General features: G+C 42.7%; 1 protein-coding gene and 1 non-coding gene across 3 annotated transcripts in view; one reads left to right on the forward strand and one right to left on the reverse strand.

Moving 5' to 3' along the window:
- LOC124711259 (putative fatty acyl-CoA reductase CG5065) overlaps positions 1-21,705 on the forward strand; it is a 492,981-nt gene that overhangs the window by 154,926 nt on the left and 316,350 nt on the right. The gene's annotated exons all lie outside the window — the stretch shown is intronic.
- Trnat-ugu lies at positions 3,665-3,739 on the reverse strand. The gene has a single exon. It is a non-coding gene; the product is annotated as a tRNA-Thr (tRNA).

The raw sequence follows: 21,705 nt of genomic DNA on the forward strand, positions 1-21,705 counted from the left end.
TGCCTGTCATCTCGACTGCTAGTGATACGAGGCCGTTGGGATCCAGCACGGCGTTCCATACTACCCTCCTGAACCCACCGATTCCATATTCTGCTAACAGTCATTGGATCTCGACCAAACGCGAGCAGCAATGTCGCGATACGATAAACCGCCATCGCGATAGGCTACAATCCGACCTTTATCAAAGTCGGAAACTCGATGGTACGCATTTCTCCTCCTTACACGAGGCATCACAACAACGTTTCACCAGACAACGCCGGTCAACTGCTGTTTGTGTATGAGAAATCGGTTGGAAACTTTCCTCATGTCAGCACGTTGTAGGTGTCGCCACCGGCGTCACTCTTATGTGAATGCTCTGAAAAGCTAACCATTTGCATATCAGAGCATCTTCTTCCTGTCGGTTAAATTTCGCGTCTGTAGCACGTCATCTTCGTGGTGTAGCCATTTTAATAACCAGTAGTGTAAAATCCCTTTAGAAGTTAGAGTGTGGTAGCAGCCGTTCACCGCCTAAGATCAAACACCTGCATGATCGAATATATTTCGTTATTACAGACATGTCTGTCTCCTTCCCAAACTCGACATAAAATGTCCAGAATCGCGCTCTTGATTTCTCCACTGGAAAAGTCCCAGTTTTCACTTGACTCCAACAGTATTCCACCACAGTCCAATTCTCATTGGCTGAAGGCCATCCCCATCCAAAATACATAGTTCTCAAGCTCTACAAACATGATTTGACTCACGTGAACGCTTCGCGGACTAAACTAATATATTACATCAATATTTAAATAAAGAAATGTTATAAACATTGTCACAATCAGATAATTTTCAGTAGTAATAAAGAAAGGTTTGTCCATAAGTAAATACACCAGTATTCTTGGGCAAGTTTGGTCATGATGAATAACAAGATATTGTCACTAGATATCGTTTAAACAATTATTTATGCCTTCTGGACAAAAGCATCTTTTGATTCTCTTTTCAGTTTTGGATTCCGATAACACATGCGATTGACCACTTTTAAATTAGCATAGTTTTATTATGGTATTTAAATAAAGTTAACGGTACAATAGTAAATTATTCATGAATTGCATGAAGCGATTAAAAGTTGTTGGTTCACAGTGGTCATTGTGAAAATGTTTATTCGTTGTGAGATATTGACTTCTGTAGTTTTAATGATATTGAGATATCGTTGTCTCACTGGATGCGCCTCATCTTTCTGAGATCGCAAATGTATTCAGATTGCATTAATATTTGATGTGAGTTATTATCAAATCTCAAAGAGCTGTAACTTGGCCATCTTTAAGATTGGTTGACACCACCTTTTCCTGAAGCATATTCTCACAAAAGCAATGCGAGCATCAGCCGTCCAAATTCCCAACTGTGGAATCTACCCGTCTCCGGCGACGCGCTCATTCGCTCTGCACCTGAGCTCTTCTAGGGGCGGCGGCCTGGGTGGTCGAGTGGTTCTAGGCGCTACATTCTGGAACCGCGTGACCTCTACGGTCGCAGGTTCGAATCCTGCCTCGGGCATTGATGTGTGTGATGTCCGTAGGTTAGTTACGTTCAAGTAGTTCTAAGTTCTAGGGGACTGATGACCTCAGAAATTAAGTCCCATAATGCTCAGAGCCATTTGAACCATTTCTTCCAGGGGCGGCCGTGTGATGCCCTTGTCCGGCCACGAAGTACTCTCGGCAGTAGGGCGGCACAGCTGCGCAAATAAATTCACCTTACCGTGAATCAGTTCTAGGCGTCTGATTGCCTCGCCTACATACTCGTAACGTTACGTACGAAACCAGGTTTTCCGGTACCCTTCCGTCTGTCTCCGCCTGAGGCTGGTTAATAGCCCAACGCACATTACTTTCGCCTAGTGTGTTCATATCGTCCGTTGAGATAAATTGAAGATAGTCACCAAACTGAGGCTTGATAGCTGATCAACAAGAGCAACCAGTTTTATCAAATACTAACTGTAATGTCTCTTGCAGCGCTCTCTCCGCGATATTTTCAGAAATTTTATAAATTATATAACTCAGTACATATCTCGAAATATCTCTTCTTATCTTAGCGATTCCTAAACTTTAATATAAGATTATTATCAATGCAAAGTAGTCTCAAGCCCTATTATTCCTTGGAGCGTCCATTTACTCCATGGAATATCTTCTCTGCTATCTGTTTTCTCTTATGTAAAGAATGAGGCAATGCTTGCCGATTAGCCGTGAAAGGAGGAGTATGTATATGTATGTATTGTTGAGCTAGTCGCCATGTTGATGAGATTCTGTATGAGAAGGACTTTAATACATGAACTAAACAAAAGTAAGTGTGTTCGTGTATTATTTAACTGATTATTGTTGACAGTGTCTGCTTACTACGCTGTGTTGCACGGGATCAGTGGGGAACGTCTGATTTACACTGGACGAACCTGCCGTTTTGTATGCTCAAGATATCCAGTTACTTCAAATAAATAGGCTAACACGGTCTTACCAGCAGATCTCCGGTCTTCCCCATGTGATCACCGAAAGTTAATAATTATTACAAATGTTTTCAGGAGATCGACTGACAATTTTCGTCGCACCGAGACTTCGAAATTGCTTCACTGCCTTATGGGATTTAAGTTAAGCTCAATTTAATCAGGATAGAACAGTATTGAACTGAACTGTGTGAATGTGATAAGCCTGCTTTGTGAATGAAAATTCCCTTAAAATACGCATGTTTTTACTATCCTGATCAGTGAAGCTAAATCAAGCCGGTGTGAGAGAGGTTTTAACTTTTTTGAATACCACAAAAAAAATATTAAATAACCACAGACTGACTCCTGAATCAAGGGCATCGGTTCGATCTTAAGTGCAAGGTTAAGCTGCAAATATTGATCGTTGATAGATTTCATAACCGTAAGAACGGTGACGATACCGGTATACATTCTGTTATTTGGGCTGGCGATGGAGAAAAAGTTGTGAACACTCGATGCCTGGAAAAAACTACATAATTGTTGATGAACGAGCTTTTTACTAAAGGACGTTTCTACACACCATGAACTGCACTAGAAATGTTTATTTGCCACAACCCGTTTTCGGGTTTACAGCCCATTATCAGTGGCATCTGATACAGAGGAACAAACAATTGTATGTACGTAGATTTCTAAACGACGACAACCGTACGTATAGTAGCAGTAATATGTCTACTTACATTCTATATCTGTGTAGCAGTGACATGCGTGTAAGTTAATGATATGATCTGAAATCTGTCCAGTAACAGAGTATTGAGTTTTTCGTATACGTTACTGCTATCAAATCTTAGGCAGTGACAATTTTTGATAACATTTGACGTAACTGTCTTACAGAGTAAACATGGAACAGACAGGTCAAAAAGGCTACATTACGTGTCTTTTGTTATTTCTAAGATCATACTTATATATGTGACATACCTTGGTATAAGTAAACTACTGTTTTTTTCAATAATTGGGATGTGAAGGTAGAGTACGTATATGAAGGCATGTCACAGATATATCTAAATATGATCTTAGAAATAACAAAAGGTAACGTAGACTCTCTTTCCTCTCAGTTTCATTTTTACTCTGTGACAGTTACGTCAAACGTTATCAAGAACGAAATTAGAATTCCACTTATACCTTCAGCTGCTGGCGGGCGTTGATATATATCAACTGGGACAGGTATGCCCCGACCGGGACTCGAACCCGAGATCTCCTGCTTACATGGCAGACGCTCTATCCATCTGAGCCACCGAGGGCACAGAGGATAGTGCGACTGCGGGGACTGTCTCACGCACTCCTCCCGCGAGACCCACATTATCACCTTGTATGTCCACACACTACATTCGTAGTGTCCCACCCCAACACACTCATTACTACTGGAAGGCATTTTACAGAGTCCCGTAAGAGTTAGAAGGAGGTCATGGCCGGTATTGCCAGAACTATATATTTATATGGATATGGTGTCTGTTCTTTCGGACATACCCGAAAGAACAGATACCATGTAAGTTATCAAGAATTGTCAATGCCTATGATTGGCAGCAGTTACGTACATATTGCAGATCCTATCATATTATCTGAAACGCAGGTCACTGTTACAGAAGTACATAATCTAAGTACACTTATGTCACTGCTACTATATACACAGTTGTCATTTTGTAAAAATGGATGTAAATATAACTGTCTGTTCCTCTCTATGAGATGCCGCTGATGGTGGACTCTAAATCTGAAAACCGGTTCTGGCAAATAAACATTTCTAGTGCAGCTCACGGTGTATTGAAAATGCCTGCAAGCTGCGGAGCACCAAGAATTCCAGATTTGAACGAGCTGTGATTTGAAAAACTGCAGAAATCCGTTGGGCGTGAGAGGAACCAATGTGCCATGGTTTTAATACGCTCGGAGAGTTGCATACTGCAACTTGGACTGCAGCACAGTCAGTCACGTCAGTGTTACGTGGACTGCAGAGTCGGGTGCGGCATGAATGCTGGAATGACAAAGTGCGTGTGATTTTTCACGAACTGTCACGAAAACGTAATTCTTTCGCTTTGCAGCTAAAATTTACTTTCATAATCAGGGGATCGTATTTTTCAGGCGTATTCTGCTCCCTAACTGCCTGTCTAGAAGTGACTTTGTTCAAATATGAAAGCCGTTGGCAATTTTCGAGTAGCCCGCTTCAAAGTGTGCCGGGCGGAGCGTTCCATTCTACACTTAAGCTAGATGTGGATTTCAGCGGTCTCGTTGATCAGTCAGAGCCATTAAATACCAATTTCCTCTTCTGAATGTGGAATGCGTAACTTTTGTCCCAAATAATAGCGACAATAGAGTTGGAGAGCTCTCAGTTTGTTGTATGTGTGTGTGTGCTTTTAGCTGATTGCTTCCTTTTGTGGATGAAGCACTCCAGCTTGCACATTTACTTGATGACAGCACTAAAGTTCTACTTCTCTTGTATCATATACAGGTTAGTATACTAATGGTGAGCCAGGGATACAGGTCTGTGATTACGTCCATGAAAAGTTCATTTACCCGTAAATGAGACTCATGTGAGATAGTTGTCAGGCGCGTCCGAAAAAAGGTGAAACGAAAGAAAAATCTCAGGGATTTTTTTTTTAGATTAGATACTAGTGAAAAGAGTACACCGGTGACAGTAATGCTTTAAGCTTGTGTTACAGTATTATTAATTTTTGTGAGCTCGCTTCTGTGGGGTAGTGGTGACTTCGTTGCTTTTGTCTCCTAATGGATCGAATCCCGATGACCAACCCAACTTTTTATTTTGTGAAAATATATGGAATGAGGTCAGCTTAACCACGCTGAGAAGCTGCTTCAATCGGGGATATAAACGTTGACTAACCAAGTGGCGAAGAGACGTCTCTCGGAAAAGCTTGGACCACGATGTGTGTCATATGAGTGTGTTGTTAGTTTGTGGTCAGCATGCGACGTAAGCTGGCGGTTAAAATAGCACTGAATATCTCTATGGGCCAAACAGCAAGTCTTTGGATTCCACATTATGTCACCACACTACCTCCCACACAGCATCTTCCACTCGCTGCTGTCTGATGTAATATCATACTATAGCATGAAAGAAATGATTTCTATATCATCATGATTTAATGCAAAATTGTGTTCGAATCACGTGTAAGATTGGACAAAGTACCGCACTGATAGCGGCACGAAACTCTTATTCTGAATAGCAGAACGTGCACATCCTCATCCATGCAATTTCCGTTTTCCGTGTTGCTTTTTTTTCCGAATTGCTTCAGGAAATTTATGAATGGGTTCCAGCAACAAGATAACGGCTAATGCATCTCTATCGGCATTCAGTGAACTTAGTGCTCTATTCATAAGTGCCATTACATCAACGGGACGATAAAATCTTTTAAACTTGGAGCTCTGTCATTTCTTGTGTACATCTTCTTCTCCTTCTTCCTTTACATCTTTCTCTTCATCTTTTTCTTCCTCTTCCTCTCTCTCCTGCTCTACGTGTACGTCTTCCTCCTCCTCTTCCTGTACCTCTACCTTTCGCCCTTTCTCCAGCTCCACCTATTCTCCCTCCATCTCTTCACCGTCCTTCTCCAGCTCCACCTATTCTCCAGCTCTTCTCCTTCCTTCCCCCTCGACGTTAAGATTCACTTCCAATCATCCTGATTTAGGTTTTTAGTTCCCTTAATAACCATCAGGGAAATGCTCGGATGTTCCTGTAAACAAAGGCACAGCCGATTCCTTATCCTATCATTGTAGACCTGAGCTTGTGCCGTACCTCTGTAGTTATAGATGGGGCATGAAACTCTGATGTGGATTCTGTCTCTCTCTCTTTCTTTCTTTCTTTCTTTCTTTCTTTCTGCCCCTCCCCGCCTCCCCTTCTCTCTTTTAAAACTTCTTCAAAAAATATTTATTGGATCATCGTGACGTGTGGTAGGTTATAGCGACACGCCAGTGCGATTAACGTGGATACGATGTCGTGCCTGGGGCTTGCGACGCACGCTGGCCGTTTGCCGGGCCTCGGCCTGGGCTGGTGGCCCACGCGGTTCAATATACCCGCAGTGTCGTGAGAAGCGTTCATTCGCCTCGCCTCTGCTAGGCAACTGGGTTGCAAAAGCTGTTCCTCCTACCCGCCGGGCCAGCTCAAAGCCGCTTTTCAGCTTTGCAGTGCTTACGAACTCGGTTATGAGTGAGGTAGAGCGTTCTGTGGGAGCAGGAAATGCAAACAAGAAGGGGCAGTATACTCCAGAATAATACGAATCATAACAAGAACGCCTAAGTCAGATTCTATGACAGTAAAAAGCACTTCCCCAAGGCGTTTGACACAGTTCCCCACAGTCGTTTAATCAACAAAGTAAGAGCATATGGACTATCAGACCAATTGTGTGATTGGATTGAAGATTTCCTAGATAACAAAGCGCAGCATGACATTCTCAATGGAGAGAAGTCTTCCGAAGTAAGAGTGATTTCACGTGTGCCGCAGGGGAGTGTCGTAGGACCGTTGCTATTCACAATATGCATAAATGACCTTGTGGATGACATCGGAAGTTCACTGAGGCTTTTTGCGGATGATGCTGTGGTATATCGAGAGGTTGTAACAATGGAAAATTCTACTGAAATGCAGGAGGATCTGCAGTGAATTGACGCATGGCGCAGGGAGTGGCAATTGAATCTCAATGTAGACAAGTGTAATGTGCTGCGAATACATAGAAAGATAGATCCCTTATCATTTAGCTACAATATAGCAGGTCAGCAACTGGAAGCAGTTAATTCCATAAATTATCTGGAAGTACGCATTAGGAGTGATTTAAAATGGAATGATCATATAAAGTTAATCGTTGGTAAAGCAGATGCCAGACTGAGATTCATTGGAAGAATCCTAAGTAAATGCAATCCGAAAACAAAGGAAGTAGGTTACAGTACACTTGTTCACCCACTGCTTGAATACTGCTCACCGGTGTGGGATCCGTACCAGGGTTGATAGAAGAGATAGAAAAGATCCAATGGAGAGCAGCGCGCTTCGTTCCAGGATCATTTAGTAATCGCGAAAGCGTTACGGAGATGATAGATAAACTCTAGTGGAAGACTTTGCAAGAGAGACGCTCTGTAGCTCGGTACGGGCTTTCGTTGAAGTTTCGATAATATACCTTCACCGAGGAGTCGAGCAGTATATTGCTCCCTCCTACCTATATCTCGCGAAGAGACCATGATGATAAAATCAGAGAGATTAGAGCCCACACAGAAACATACCGACAAGCTTTCTTTCCACGAACAATACGAGACTGGAAAAGAAGGGAGAACCGATAGAGGTACTCAAAGCACCCTCCGCCACACACCGTCAGGTGGCTTGCGGAGTATGGATGTAGATGTAGATGTACTATGTTATCCAAAGAAACCGAAAAAAATCTCAAAGAAATAACGATTGCTCAAAAAGTTGGAAGTCCAACGTTACGGAGCTTTGCCTGAAAGATCACATGTGACACGAATAAAACATTAAACATAATTCCAAACAAAGAACGTATGTTCATTGTTAAAACGTGAAAACTTATTTTTGTGAGAGATCACACAAATGTGACTATGGTGGTTTTTCTATCTTGGTGTAGTGTTCATAGGAACTGGTTATCATTTTAAGTGCACTGATTTTCTGACAGCGACAAGGGTCTGGAGAGGAGGATCGCGACCTTTAAGAGATCTAACATACATGTTAGTTAGATACCCCAGGCGCTGAATTTATTGGCGTTTAAAAATATTCGTGTTTGTGCTCAGCGTCTCCACCTAACATGGAGCTATATTCTCCTGTTGTTCACGGCTAAGGAAGTTCTTAAATATCAAGAAAATCATATCCGTAGTTCTTCAGTCAGTTATCGGCTGTAAGACATGGAGCTCAGTGCACCCATCTTGTTACAGCCACTGAATCCTACTAAAGCATTTTCAGGGATGTTTCTGTGATAACTTGTTCCTCCTCATCGACTGATACAAAATTTTTACTGGACCTTACCGCAACTCGGCTATGGAGAGACTAGTTCACATTGCTCTGCAGTCCTCATTAAGCACTGATGTGCATACCGAATAACCTTTCTGTGTTGAGGAGTGAACTGTATACGAAGACTATTAGGAAAGTAACTTGCGATCGGACGTGAAATGGAAACCACAGTGAAGATCCGATGAAGCTTCACACAGATATGCTAGGTAGTTTCTTTAGTATGCCCGTCGGTCACGTCACGTCACTCTCTTCAGTTCTGAGCACATAGTGAGCACGTAAAGATATCTGGGTAAATAGGGTCTCGCGAGAGATATGACCGCCTGCTGAGATATTTCGCCTGATTTCATACAGTTCATACAACGCAACTGTCGTGCGTTTCCTTCGTCATCACAATTTTCGACCGCACTCTGCAGCGGCAATGACGACGCTCCTGCAGCGTTTTCGACGGGAATTGTTTGATCACCCGCGATAAAGCCCGTAATTGGTTCCCCTAGAGTTTCATCTCTGCTCACATGAATGGCTGGCAATAAAGATAACATTTTGGCGCAGTCAACGAGCTTAAGACCAGCGTAGGGTATTGGCGAAAAAGACAGGCGGCTGCCTTCTATGACGAGGGAACTGGAAATTTGGTACAACGCTTCGACAATTGTTAAGTCGGAGCGGCGACTATGTAGAGAAGTGGCTGGAAGGTGTAGCTAACTGTTGCAAATAAAACATTTTTGCTTTTCACATTGATTTCCATTTCGCGACCGATCGGACCTTACTTTCCGAATAGCCCTCGTTACATAGTGTCCTCCTCTGGCTTTATGACGTAATGCAGCCTTCTGCTTATTGTTCTTCATAGTAAGACCCGCTCAGTGGTTTCAGCGAGAGCGATCCAATTCCTTCCAGTTTGTCACATTAAATACCCGTCACTGTAGCGCGGTGTGCCATACGCTGTTAGTGCTTGAATCTCGTAATTACCAAACCTGTATTTAGTAATTGATGTCGTAGCCTGTGAACAAGAGAACGCAGAACAGTTAACCAGTCCGCAGTGGTCATGCGGTAGCGTTCTCGCTTCCCGCGCCCGGGTTTCCGGGTTCGATTCCCGGCGGGGTCAGGGATTTTCTCTGCCTCGTGATGACTGGGTGTTGTGTGATGTCCTTAAGTTAGTTAGGTTTAAGTAGTTCTAAGTTCTAGGGGACTGATGACCATAGATGTTAAGTCCCATAGTGCTCAGAGCCATTTGAACCATTTGAACAGTTAACCAACAGCTACCCTTCCCGGAATTTTATTTGCATCCAGTCTGCCATAGGCTCTGCGAATGGTTGTTAGCCCACAGAATGTGTCTGCGGTATTGGACCAAGTGGTTGTCAGATGCCTTCTCTTACTTTCGCACCATCAGCTGCCATCCTACTCTCAGCCGTGCTGTTTTCTACTCTCTACACATGATACAAATGCATTACACCAGCGCTTGTTTGTATATGATAGTACTGAGCAGCAGAGCTGTAGTAATAAAATACTCCACATACCTATCAGTTTCTTAGTTTCTTTCCAAGTTACTGCCGTTTTTGTGACTTTCACCCCCTCATTTAGGAACGCCTCAGTAATTACTAGGTATACATTTAAAACGAGAATAATTTTGAAGACGTTAGTGTGTTACATGTTTAAAATGGAATGATTCGGTTGAAAATGACGTTCTTCGCGTTTGGGAAGCTGCAAACCCGAAGCTCTCAGTACTTTCCATCTTCTAAATATGTAATTAAACGTCCAGAAATGATGCGGATCTGCTATAAACATGAACCTTGATGTGTCTTGAGGTGCTGAGACATGAGTAAAGGTTAAAAGCGATATCTGTAGTAGTCGAATATGTAGCGCTGCTCATGTCCAAACCGAGAGTGAGTGTCAAACTAACAAAAAGAGAAATCACGTGCCGTTCGGCAATACAGAGTTCTCGTGCAACCCGCCATCTACAGCCAATGAATGCACTAGAACTCTTAGCACTCGCACAGTGTTGTTATGAATCAAATTTTTCTTGGAAGCTACATTGTCAGTTACTAGCATTCGATAGCAACTGAGTTGAAATCCTCGTCTGGCGATCTCGGTTTAGGGTTACAATATATCCATCTCTGGATATGTAGTAAAACTGAAACACTCAGTAATCTGTTTCACATATTCTAATCTAAACACTTTTACCTTGACTTTTCCACTCGGTGGACGGATCACCATCAACAGTGTCACATGACATTACTCTGGGAATGGCTCTGAGCACTACGGGACTCAACTGCTGAGGTCATTAGTCCCCTAGAACTTGGAACTAGTTAAACCTAACTAACCTAAGGACATCACAAACATCCATGCCCGAGGCACGATTCGAACCTGCGACCGTAGCGGTCTTGCGGTTCCAGACTGCAGCGCCTTTAACCGCACGGCCACTTCGGCCGGCTACTCGGGGAAATACTGCAGGGATGTTTCTGATATAAAGCCGGAGGTTGACGCACCTTTGTGTTTAGGAATTACACCTTTGTCGACCAAATTCCAGTGATACTAAATGTATCCTATACGCATAATTCTCGATCTGCCTAATCTCCATATGGACTAGATGTTCAATGTGAGTATTAAAAGCGCACAAAGATGAAAAACGGTTTCATCTCGAAGATTTGTTACTACGCCACAGTGTATTTACGGAACATCCTCCAATTGGAGCCGGCCGTTATGGCCGAGCGGTTCTAGGCGCTTCAGTCTAGGACCGCACGCTTGCTGCGGACGCAGGTTCGAATCCTGCCTCGGGCATGGATGTGTGTGATGTCCTTAGGTTAATTAGGTTTAAGTAATTCTAATTCTAGGGGACTGATGACCTCTGATGTTAAGCCCCATTGCTTAGAGCCATTTCAACCTTCAATTGGGGATGACATGTCCCAGCCTAGTTCCAGCGTCAAAACAGGCTGCCACAGGGGGCTAAGAGTTTAGCATGCAACACGAAACAAGGTGCAACTTGACGTTTTTTTACGTAGATTACTGGCAGAGGTGAAAGTGAAATCACCCCGTAATGGGAGAAACAAATCTTACACCCAAACCCAAATGGGTTTAGCTTTAGTTTACAATGGAGCGGCGCTGCTGAGCATTGGGTGTCATTTCGTATACTGGTACATATATTGTGGGTCGAGAGAACTATGCGACGCTTGTGTTCAAAGGTCACTGAAATTCCACGACAAAATGTTGTGTAGACTACCTTCATTTCCCCCTCAGTTCCGTTCTCTGTTATGGCTTTCCGGGAATTATTTATGACGATAAAGTGATACTGAGTGACAGAGAAAGGAGAAACTCAGTTTTTTTTTTCTGTGATTCCAACAGTTCGTTGAAGTATGGGAGACTCGGAACGTAATCTCCCCACTCTCGATCTCAATGATTTTTTTTTACCCTTCTTTTAATTCTTTCGAAAAGAGGATGGAAGGTTATTCATTTTCTTGCATACACTCTGAGTCGCGTCTGGCTCCAAAAACGTCAGTTTTTCTATGAAGACAACGCTTGAATTCATACGATTCGTATATGAAGATTGTTCTGTACTCTAAAGTTCGGCACGATTCTAGATGATGGCAAGAGCCTGAGGTTCAGGTGGCTGGAGACAAGAGTGTGTGAACAGCAAGGGGCCTAAAATTACAGGCATAAGTCCCCTCTTTACTCTCACAAAAGAAGCCTCTTACGCACAGGCGAGCGGCCCACCAGAACTAGGCAGTTGCTCCACTAATTGTACAGTTCATCGCTCAGACAAGACGTCACGTAGAAAGAATGGTGTGCCGGCCCTCTTTTGTCACACTGCAGCAGAGACTAAATTTCGTTATATCAGGTTGTCATGGTCAGCCTATGTTCTTGATAGTAATTCCCTGTTTTTCCTTTATTCTTTATTTTTTATTGATACCTTTTCTGTCAGTAAATGACGACAAAGCATTTGTACAGAGAACGAAGACTAATGCAAGCTAATGTGTGTCTGTTATCCACAGATTACAATGTACTTGCACTCGCAGTCGAGAGCCTGCTAGCCAGTTTAACCTGTTGCAATCTTCCGAGCTAGTCCAGCAACACGGAAATCGTAAGAGCTCTGTTACTGCGGATGCCCTTGAACTCGTAGAAGCGGCGACCTCTGTGAGAGGAAAGTATGTGATCATTGCTGGAGAAATTTTAGCTGCAGTGTTGCCGCACATGGCATGTTAAACATGGCTGGCGTCTGCAGTTCAAATGAGACAACGTTCTTTTATTCCTCTTATATTGGAGTTAAATGCTACTTGAAAGCAATTCTGTGCCCGTTATCAAAGCACATAAGACACCTGCATAGGTAACTACACCTGTATATTCATGAAATATGCTGTTCCACAAGTGTGCTTCAAAGATAGGTTATTTCAAGAGGTAGAGTCAATTATCTTTGTCTAGTTTTTGATCGAATGTAAATTTCAGTATAAATGATTAGTGCAGATATTCTTATAGTTATTTTATTGATTGAGTTTGTTAGCTGAAATCTTGTCAACATTTAAAAAAGTTTGGTCGTTTTGCTTTGCATGTTTGATATGGGCAGCATACTTCCTATTAGTAACGTTCTGAGACAGAATTTTAAAGAAAAGTGATGTACATGTTTTACCAGAGTGCAACAACATCCAACTTCCATGTCAAAAATAATATATTTCATTATACACGTTCACACACACGATAGCTAAAAACATGTGAGGGATACGAGCCTATTAAATGAATGAATTTTGAATGAAGTCTGTCTCGGCGTTTGCGGGGTCAGCGCAGCAGCCTGCTAACCGAAGGGGCCCGGGTTCGATTCCCGGCCGGGTCGGAGATTTTCTCCGCTCGGGGACTGGGTGTTGCGTTGTCTGGTCTGTATCTTAGTATTGTCATAACCTTTCCCATGTTAAGATGACTGATGGTTACGACCCGAAAGCCAGTAAATGAGGGGGAGGGAAGAGGGTGAGAGGGAGGGAGGGAAATAAATTTGTTTCAGCAATAAGAAGAAAGTGTAGGAGATTGAGCTTCCTTAACGTTCTAAAGATAATATTGGCATGAGGGTGCTTCTTTTTTCTGTTAAACTCCCATGTCGTCGCTATGGGAAGCTGTAAGCATTTAACTGTCATCGTGTCTCCTCGAACATTCATTTTCAAGGCGCAAGTTTTGTTTTGTGGTAGGACTGTTTTTCCTTCTCTGCACTGCATCAAATCCTGGCTGTACAGTTACAGGCGATTAGACACATTTAAATATTCATTAAATCAGAAAAAAGAGTAGTTCTGATACTTACTCTCTTGAAATTGTTACCAACTAGTTATCGGAAGCATGAAATGAATTCGTAAAGATCCACTCCACATAAAGCGTCTAGTTTATAAAGACTTAAGCTGCATATTTCCGTTCGCTACCAGACGGTGCTGGTATTAAGAAAGTGACTGTACAGGGTGTTTAACAATTCCTGTTACCGGCTTCTGGGTGTTTCTTAGTAGATAAAGTTTTCATAAGGAACCCATTTCTGGAAACGTATCGTATAGATATAAAATACGTTTGAAGATCGCATCACTTTCAAATTTCCCTCTTGACGGTACGCACGCAGCGGAGTCAGTGAGCCCTGACTTGTCAGCTACCCTTTGGCATGGGCATTGTTCATAGTATTCGCCGTGGGTTTCTCTTCTACGTGACGAAGGCTGATCTCTTCAGAATAAAGAGTGCAGCGCGTCCGTGGAAAACCACAGTCAGCCTTCCTAGAAGCGAACGTAGCTGTTTCTTGCAGCCATTATTGTAGTCGAACGAAAATGGTACGGGACGTAAAAATTACAATAGGGACCCACGGCGGCGCCGTTTTCTCATCCTCATTACTGTGAAGCGGGATATTTGAAATGATACCCTTCAAATTTATTTTATGTGCGAACGGTACATTCCTAGACATGGGTTCGTTATCGAAAATTTGTCTACTAAGTCACCTCTACAAGGCCAAGAAGCCTGTAATAGGAATTCTAAAACATTATAGGAGGTTAGGAGGTCTGTTCAAAAAATTCCAGAACATTCGTCATTTCGCGCAAATGCTTCGTTGGAGCGAAATGCGGTTGGCATCCCTGTACACTCTTGCTTTTAATGTGTAACTGCTGGAAGTTTCATTGTCGTAATTTTGTTAGTTATTGTTCAGTACTGTATTGAGTAGAACGTTGTGTTGCAAAGTTTGCGAATTTCGAGATGCCAGATCTAAAGGAGCAACGCGACTGCAGTAAATTCTGGGTGAAACTCAAGAAAACATTTACAGATACTAACCAAATGATGCTGGAAGTCTACGGTGCTGAGTGCTTAAGCCGTACTCGTTGTTACGGATAGTTCACACGGTTTAAAAATGGACGGACGGAAGTTAAAGATGACCCGCGTTCAGGACGCCCTTCGACGTCTACCGACGACGCTCATGTCAGGAACGTCAGTGGAATTGTGCGTGCCGTTGAAGACTTACTGTCTGAGAGATTGCGGAAGAATGTAACTTTCAGCGAGAAAATGTGAGAATGGAACGGCCTGAAATGTGGCGAGATAATTCGTGGTTCTTACATCACGATAACGCACACGCACATTCATCCCTATTGGTGCTTAACTGTTGCACGAAAAACAAAATCACTGTGCTGCTTCGTCTTCCGTGCTCTCCAGACCTTGCCCCTCTTCCCGTTGAAAGGGTCAAGATTTACAACGACAAAGTGTCCCTTCAAGAAAGTACTATCCAAGCAGATAATGTGATGTCACTGCCCATCTCATTACGTGAGGCGAGTACCCTTCTAACTCCACTGTGCAATGGGAATTTTCTTGGGCCGAAACGACAATATTTCTAGCAATGAGCTACGATAAATGGCACATTCTTCTGAAAACATAACCTTTACACTAGTCACTGCATTTGGGAATTAAGTTAACAAAGCAAGGCCTGGTAAAATCCACTAATTCCGTTTTGCACCAGATAAGTCGTTTATGAACTTCGGTCGAAAAGGTCTGACCTTAAGGTCTTTTTTTTCATGTGATCTGGCATTGTTGTTCTCGATATACGGAGTTCCGGAGCATATTAACGTGTCGACTTGTTTATTCGAAGCGAAGACTCCGGCACATGTTCTCCTGTCTTCTTCCTCCCTCTCCGCGGCCTGTCTTCAACAATGTTAAAAGCAGAAGCACGTCGTTCCCAATCCAGAAGTCTTGCCTTTCGTCGCGGAGCCTTATTAAATCTTTCTCGGAATGCTCTCATAATCCACCTCATTGTCTGCCCCGTGTGTTGCTCGTGCACCCATACACTTGTTACTGAGCGCTCCTCAGTAGTGCAACTATGACCTACAAAACTAAAACTCGATTTCGTCTGCGTGAAAACATGAGTTCCAACAACAGATTCCAAGAACTGATAAGAAATTACGTTGCTACCAACCTGCATAACATCATTTGATACTAAACAGAGTACGGAGACTTCTCACTCACCCTGTACAGGGTGGTCCATTGATAGTGACCGGGCCAAATATCTCACGAAATAAGCATCAAACGAAAAAACTACAAAGAACGAAACTTGTCTTGCTTCAAGGGGGAAACCAGATGGCGCTATGGTTGGCCCGCTAGATGGTGCTGCCATAGGTCAAACGGATATCAACTGTTTTTTTTTTTTTTTTTTAATAGGAACCCTCATTTTTTATTACATATTCGTGTAGTACGTAAAGAAATATGAATATTTTAGTTGGACCACTTTTTTCGCTTTGTGATAAATGGCGCTGTAATAATCACAAAGGTATAAGTACGTTTTATAAAATTCCGCCAGTGCGGACGGTATTTGCTTCGTGATACATTACCTGTGTTAATAAAGACCGTTTACCAATTGCGGGAAAGGTCGATATCGTGTTGATGTATGGCTATTGTGATCAAAAGGCCCAACGGGCGTGTGCTATGTATGCTGCTCGGTATTCTGGACGACATCATCCAAGTGTCCAGACCGTTCGCCGGATAGTTATGTTATTTAAGGACACAGGAAGTGTTCAGCCACATGTGAAACGTCAACCACGACCTGCAACAAATGATGATGCCCAAGTAGGTGTTTTAGCTGCTGTCGCGGCTAATCCGCACATCAGTAGCAGACAAATTGCGCGAGAGTCGGGAATCTCAAAAACGTCGGTATTGAGAATGCTACATCAACATCGATTGCACCCGTACCATCTTTCTATGCACCAGGAATTGCATGGCGACGACTTTGAACGTCGTGTACAGTTCTGCCACTGGGCACAAGAGAAATTGTTTGCACGCGTTCTATTTAGCGACGAAGCGTCATTCACCAACAGCGGTAACATAAACCGGCATAATACGCACTATTGGGCAACAGAAAATCCACGATGGCTGCGACAAGTGGAACATCAGCAACTTTGGCGGGTTAATGTATGGCGCTGCATTATGGGAGGAAGTATATTTGGTCCCCATTTTATCAGTGGCAATCTAAATGGTGCAATGTATGCTGATTTCCTACGTAATGTTCTACCGATGTTACTACAAGATGTTTCACTGCATGACAGAATAGCGATGTACTTGACGGATGTCCGGCACATAGCTCGCGTGCGGTTGAAGCGGTACTGAATAGCATATTTCATGAGTGGTGGATTGGTCGTCGAAGCACCATACCATGGCCCGCACGTTCACCGGATCTGACGTCCCCGCATTTCTTTCTATGGGGGAAAGTTGAAGGATATTTGCTATCGTGATCCACCGACAACGCCTGACAACATGCGTCAGCGCATTGTCAATGCATGTGCGAACGTTACGGAAGGCGAACTACTCGCTGTTGAGGGGAATGTCGTTACACGTATTGCCAAATGCATTGAGGTTGACGGACATCATTTTGAGCATTTATTGCATTAATGTGGTATTTACAGCTAATCACGCTGTAACAGCATGCGTTCTCAGAAATAAGTTCACAAAGGTACATGTATCACATTGGAACAACAGAAATAAAATGTTCAAGCGCACCTACGTTCTGTATTTTAATTTAAAAAACCTACGTGTTACCAACTGTTCGTCTAAAATTGTGAGCTGTGTGTTTGTGACTATTACAGCGCCATCTATCACAAAGCGAAAAAAGTGGTCCAACTAAAACATTCATATTTCTTTACGTACTACACGAATATGTAATAAAAAATGAACACAGTTGATATTCGTTTGACCTATTGCAGCTCCATCTCGCGGGCCAACCATAACGCCATCTGGTTTCCCCCTTGAAGCTAGACAAGTTTCGTTCTTTGTAGTTTTTTCGTTTGATGCTTACTTCGTGAGATATTTGGCTCGGTCACGATCAGTGGACCACCCTGTGTATTAGGTTATAATATGAAGCGCAAATGTATCTGCATAGTGTGCATTTGATACGTGAGTTATTTGTTTCAAAAAGCTGGTAGTATTTGTGCAAGTGATTCGGATAGTGTGCGCTTGTGTGTCCATCCGTTGCACGCGGACATACAGACCTAGACAAGGCGGTCTACACGGGACACACGGCTTCTGAGTGACACAAATAGTGGTAACGAGGCGTGCTAAGAGCCGCCGCAAAGGCGTGTGGCGGCAACGGGCTGCGAACAGCGGCTTGCGTGGCTTCCTGTCTGAAGTAATCGAGTTAGCGAGCATCCGAAGGCGCCGCTCTGTGCCGTTTGCAGGCGGGCTCTCCACCCGCTCTCCCGCCGGCCTCACCACGTGGTCTGCGGCGCCCTCATTCAGTAACGCCCACGCCTCAACCACTCTAGCTCTGGAATCGTTCATAACGATACTAGCTTAGCGCCAGCTCCTTCGCTCAGATAGAATGTATAGTCAGCACAGTTTTCTTTTTCCTTTTTCTTTAGCCGAATTTTTATGTTGTTCACAAATTGCAACACCTTCTAAATCTTTCACGTTAATTAAGGCCGCAGAAGCATGGTCTTCTTCGAATGTACCAAAAAACGGTTCTGGTAGCTAAAGGCGGAGGTCTTTGTTAATTCTGCATCTTGAGTTCTTGTGGTAATACTCGCATAGAAACTATCATTCCCTAACATACATTTCTTTAGAGCTCAAATACCAGGTTTCATGGACGTAGATTAAAACGCTCTAGTAGAACTTTAATAATTGTTTATGTTCAAAAAAATATTTCAGCCACTATTTCATCACCTTAGTGGTTGATTTTCCAGAAATTCTGAAACATGAATTTCTTTATTTTTGGCCAAGAAACCGGGTACCAATTTTCATAGTTCTATCTTAAAAATTACCTTAATAGCGACATATTTTTAAGAAAACCTTTCATGCCCAATTTCACTCCTTTAAGGGTGTAATTTAGAGCAATCCCGTATTAAACTATTCCTACAGTACATAAGGTCAACGCCCTCCCCGAATATCAAGTTCCTATCCTTAGTGGTTTAGGCTGGGCAGTGATGAGTCAGTAAATCATTCAGGCTCTAGTTCACCCCCTTGGTGCTTGAATCTCCAAAAACACTGAAATACACAATTTTTTATTTCTAACAGGGAGGGCAAATATAAATATTCGCAAATATGGCTTCAAAAATACTGTAGTAGAATTTTAAGAATGGTTTATTTTCAGAAAAACTTTAACCCTCTGTTTCACCGCTATAGGGGTGAAACTTCCAAAAATGCTTTGCATCTGACTGAGAAACCAAATACCATTTTTCGTAGTTCTAGCGTCAAAAATTGCCTTAATAGCAAAATATTTCCAAAAATTTTTCATCCGCCATCTTGAAATTTCAAGTTTGTATCCGTAGCGGTTTGACATGGGCGATGATGTGTCAGTCAGGATATTTCCATTTATTTATAGAAATTGTCAGCGCGTTGTATATGATAGAGATCTTGACAGCTGGATCGAATTGCTTTGGAAATTGATGACCGATTTCCGAATATAAAAAGTTAAAGCTGATGGCCGCATGGTCTCATTGTCACTGGGAAAACAACAGCACGCTAGTGGTGGGTGTCCACGTTAGAATCAAACTCCATCTCATAGTTCTAATTCAACAGAAATTATTCGTGGATTTTTCTCGCCAAAGAACCCTTACTGTTGAAATGTTGCGAAGTACGGCACCAGAATAGATTAGCAGCATCAAGTGTTCCATTAAAACCTCCTCAGACGCATTAGATATTTAATTCGACTACAGGTTTTGGGAACTCTGTCTCATTATCAAGTGGAACTTGGACTTATGTTCTATACGAAACACACAGTTAGGTACTTGACTATACTCACAACAATTTCCTTACCAATTACGTGTACTTAGAGTAAGTATACCACAATTTATTGTTATCTAAGTATTGCTCCTTTCCATTGCATAAAATTGTCCGCAGAGCCTTTGATGAATGCCGAATCAAATTATTTTCAGAATTTTTGAAATTTACTTCACCTAACAGTGGGCGAAGTCTTTTGAGATGATGTCTTCATTTTTTGAAAGTAAGCTTTTATAAATCGTAAATGGGGAAATTTATGTTCTCAAACAAACATAAAGCGTTCGGGTATGTGCTTGCAGTTAGCTGCACGTATTTCAGTTGTTTGTTGAGTAAGTAAACATAGTGATCACCGACTATAATTAAAGTTAGAAATAGTCTTCAAAGCAACCTTCGTCAGGCAGGAGACATATCGTTGCATTTTAGATGGTGCTGGACTTAACCTAATGGCAAGGTGTGAGAACAAGCAATGCACCCAGGGATATTATCGAACATGATCGTTTTGTCGGTCCAGGTGATACGCTGTGGGGAGGCATAATTTTGCAGGGGAGGGGGGGGGGGGGGAATGACCTTAAAATCTTTGAACACTCAACGATCAACGTTATTGTGACACTATAATCCTTCGCCGTGTGTGTCTTTTCGGGGCTGCATTTGGGCCTGACTTCATTTTTATTGATGATAATGCTCGACGGCATCGAACGGCTTAGGTGGGAGAGCTCATGGCACGAGAGGATATTCGGCGAACGGGCTGGTCCATCCGTTCTCCCGACTTAAATCCCATCGAGCACATGTGGGACACGTTGGGGATACGTATTGCAGCACGTCCACATGTCCCACGACCATCCAGCAATTGTCAACCGCACTGGTGAGGGAATGGATGCCCTGCCGCGAGAATCCACCGACCATGAGACCAGCGTGGGAGCACGTTGCAGAGCGTGCACTACCATCCACATAATACCACGAGTCACACTCGTGGAAACAAACGGTTCTAAACGTAAACATTACGAGTCACACTCTGGGGGAAGGATGGTAGCGTCGAACTTATTTTTTTAATGTCAGATGTGTCTATGTTCAATACGTGCATTATCTATAAAAAATATACGATCAGAGAAAGAAAATATGTGTTGACTACGCTACGAAACGCTTATTAAGACTCCAGGAGCAATATTAGGTTCATTCGATTCATATCGATCCGACTCGGAATGTGCATAAAACACAAAGGACGAAGTGAAACGATATGGGAACACATGTACGTAATTGTTTCGCTCTACCACATTGATTTCAAAACAATTGTGCCAAGCAGTACTACTAACAAGTAAACCTACCCAACGGACGCATTTCGATTTTTGTCGGATTTCAGTACGAGTGTAGAGCAAAGCAAGAGACACACCCCCTTGAAAAATAAAAAAAAAAATCTGTGGCAGCTGTTGTGTAAGAGCACAAGAGCATGTGAACACCGTAACTTTTGACACTTTGCGAATTTGTTGGTTATATTTCTTTGAATGCTGTTAAATGTAATGCAAATGTAACCTGAAATACACGGCACTAAATCTTTTGCGCTATGCTACATTGCTACTCCTCTAAACTACGTGAAACTTGGCATCAGAATCGCGAGCACACCTTCAGTTGGGCGCAGCTCGTGTGACGTAATTGCCTTACATGTCAAATACATGCGGATTTGATACACAATGTGCACTTTCGCGTTGTGCACTGCTAGCCCTTACCATTAAACTACATATTTACGTCATGCCACCAGTTGATAGCACACTGCAACAGATTATATCTCCGTTTTCTTGGCGTAAATCTGGCTGAACGGTAGCACACTCGTCGGATATGCCAATTCAATCACTATATACTAGAAGTAGATCGAACATCAGTATATGTTATAGTTATACTGATAGAAAAACCTATTTTGTGGGATTCTGAATGAGATACAGTATATTAAGTTTTGGATTTTATGATACAACAATCCATTTGAGGCGCTGAGAACCGTAAAGCGCATCATCATCGACTATGAGACTATGGCATTTATTCATGCTCCTGATATTTGTTGATCTTATGGTGGGTCAGATTTGTCTGTGCTGTAGGC

The sequence above is a fragment of the Schistocerca piceifrons genome, chromosome 8, assembly GCF_021461385.2.
Source record: "Schistocerca piceifrons isolate TAMUIC-IGC-003096 chromosome 8, iqSchPice1.1, whole genome shotgun sequence".
Taxonomy (NCBI): Eukaryota; Metazoa; Arthropoda; class Insecta; order Orthoptera; family Acrididae; genus Schistocerca; species Schistocerca piceifrons.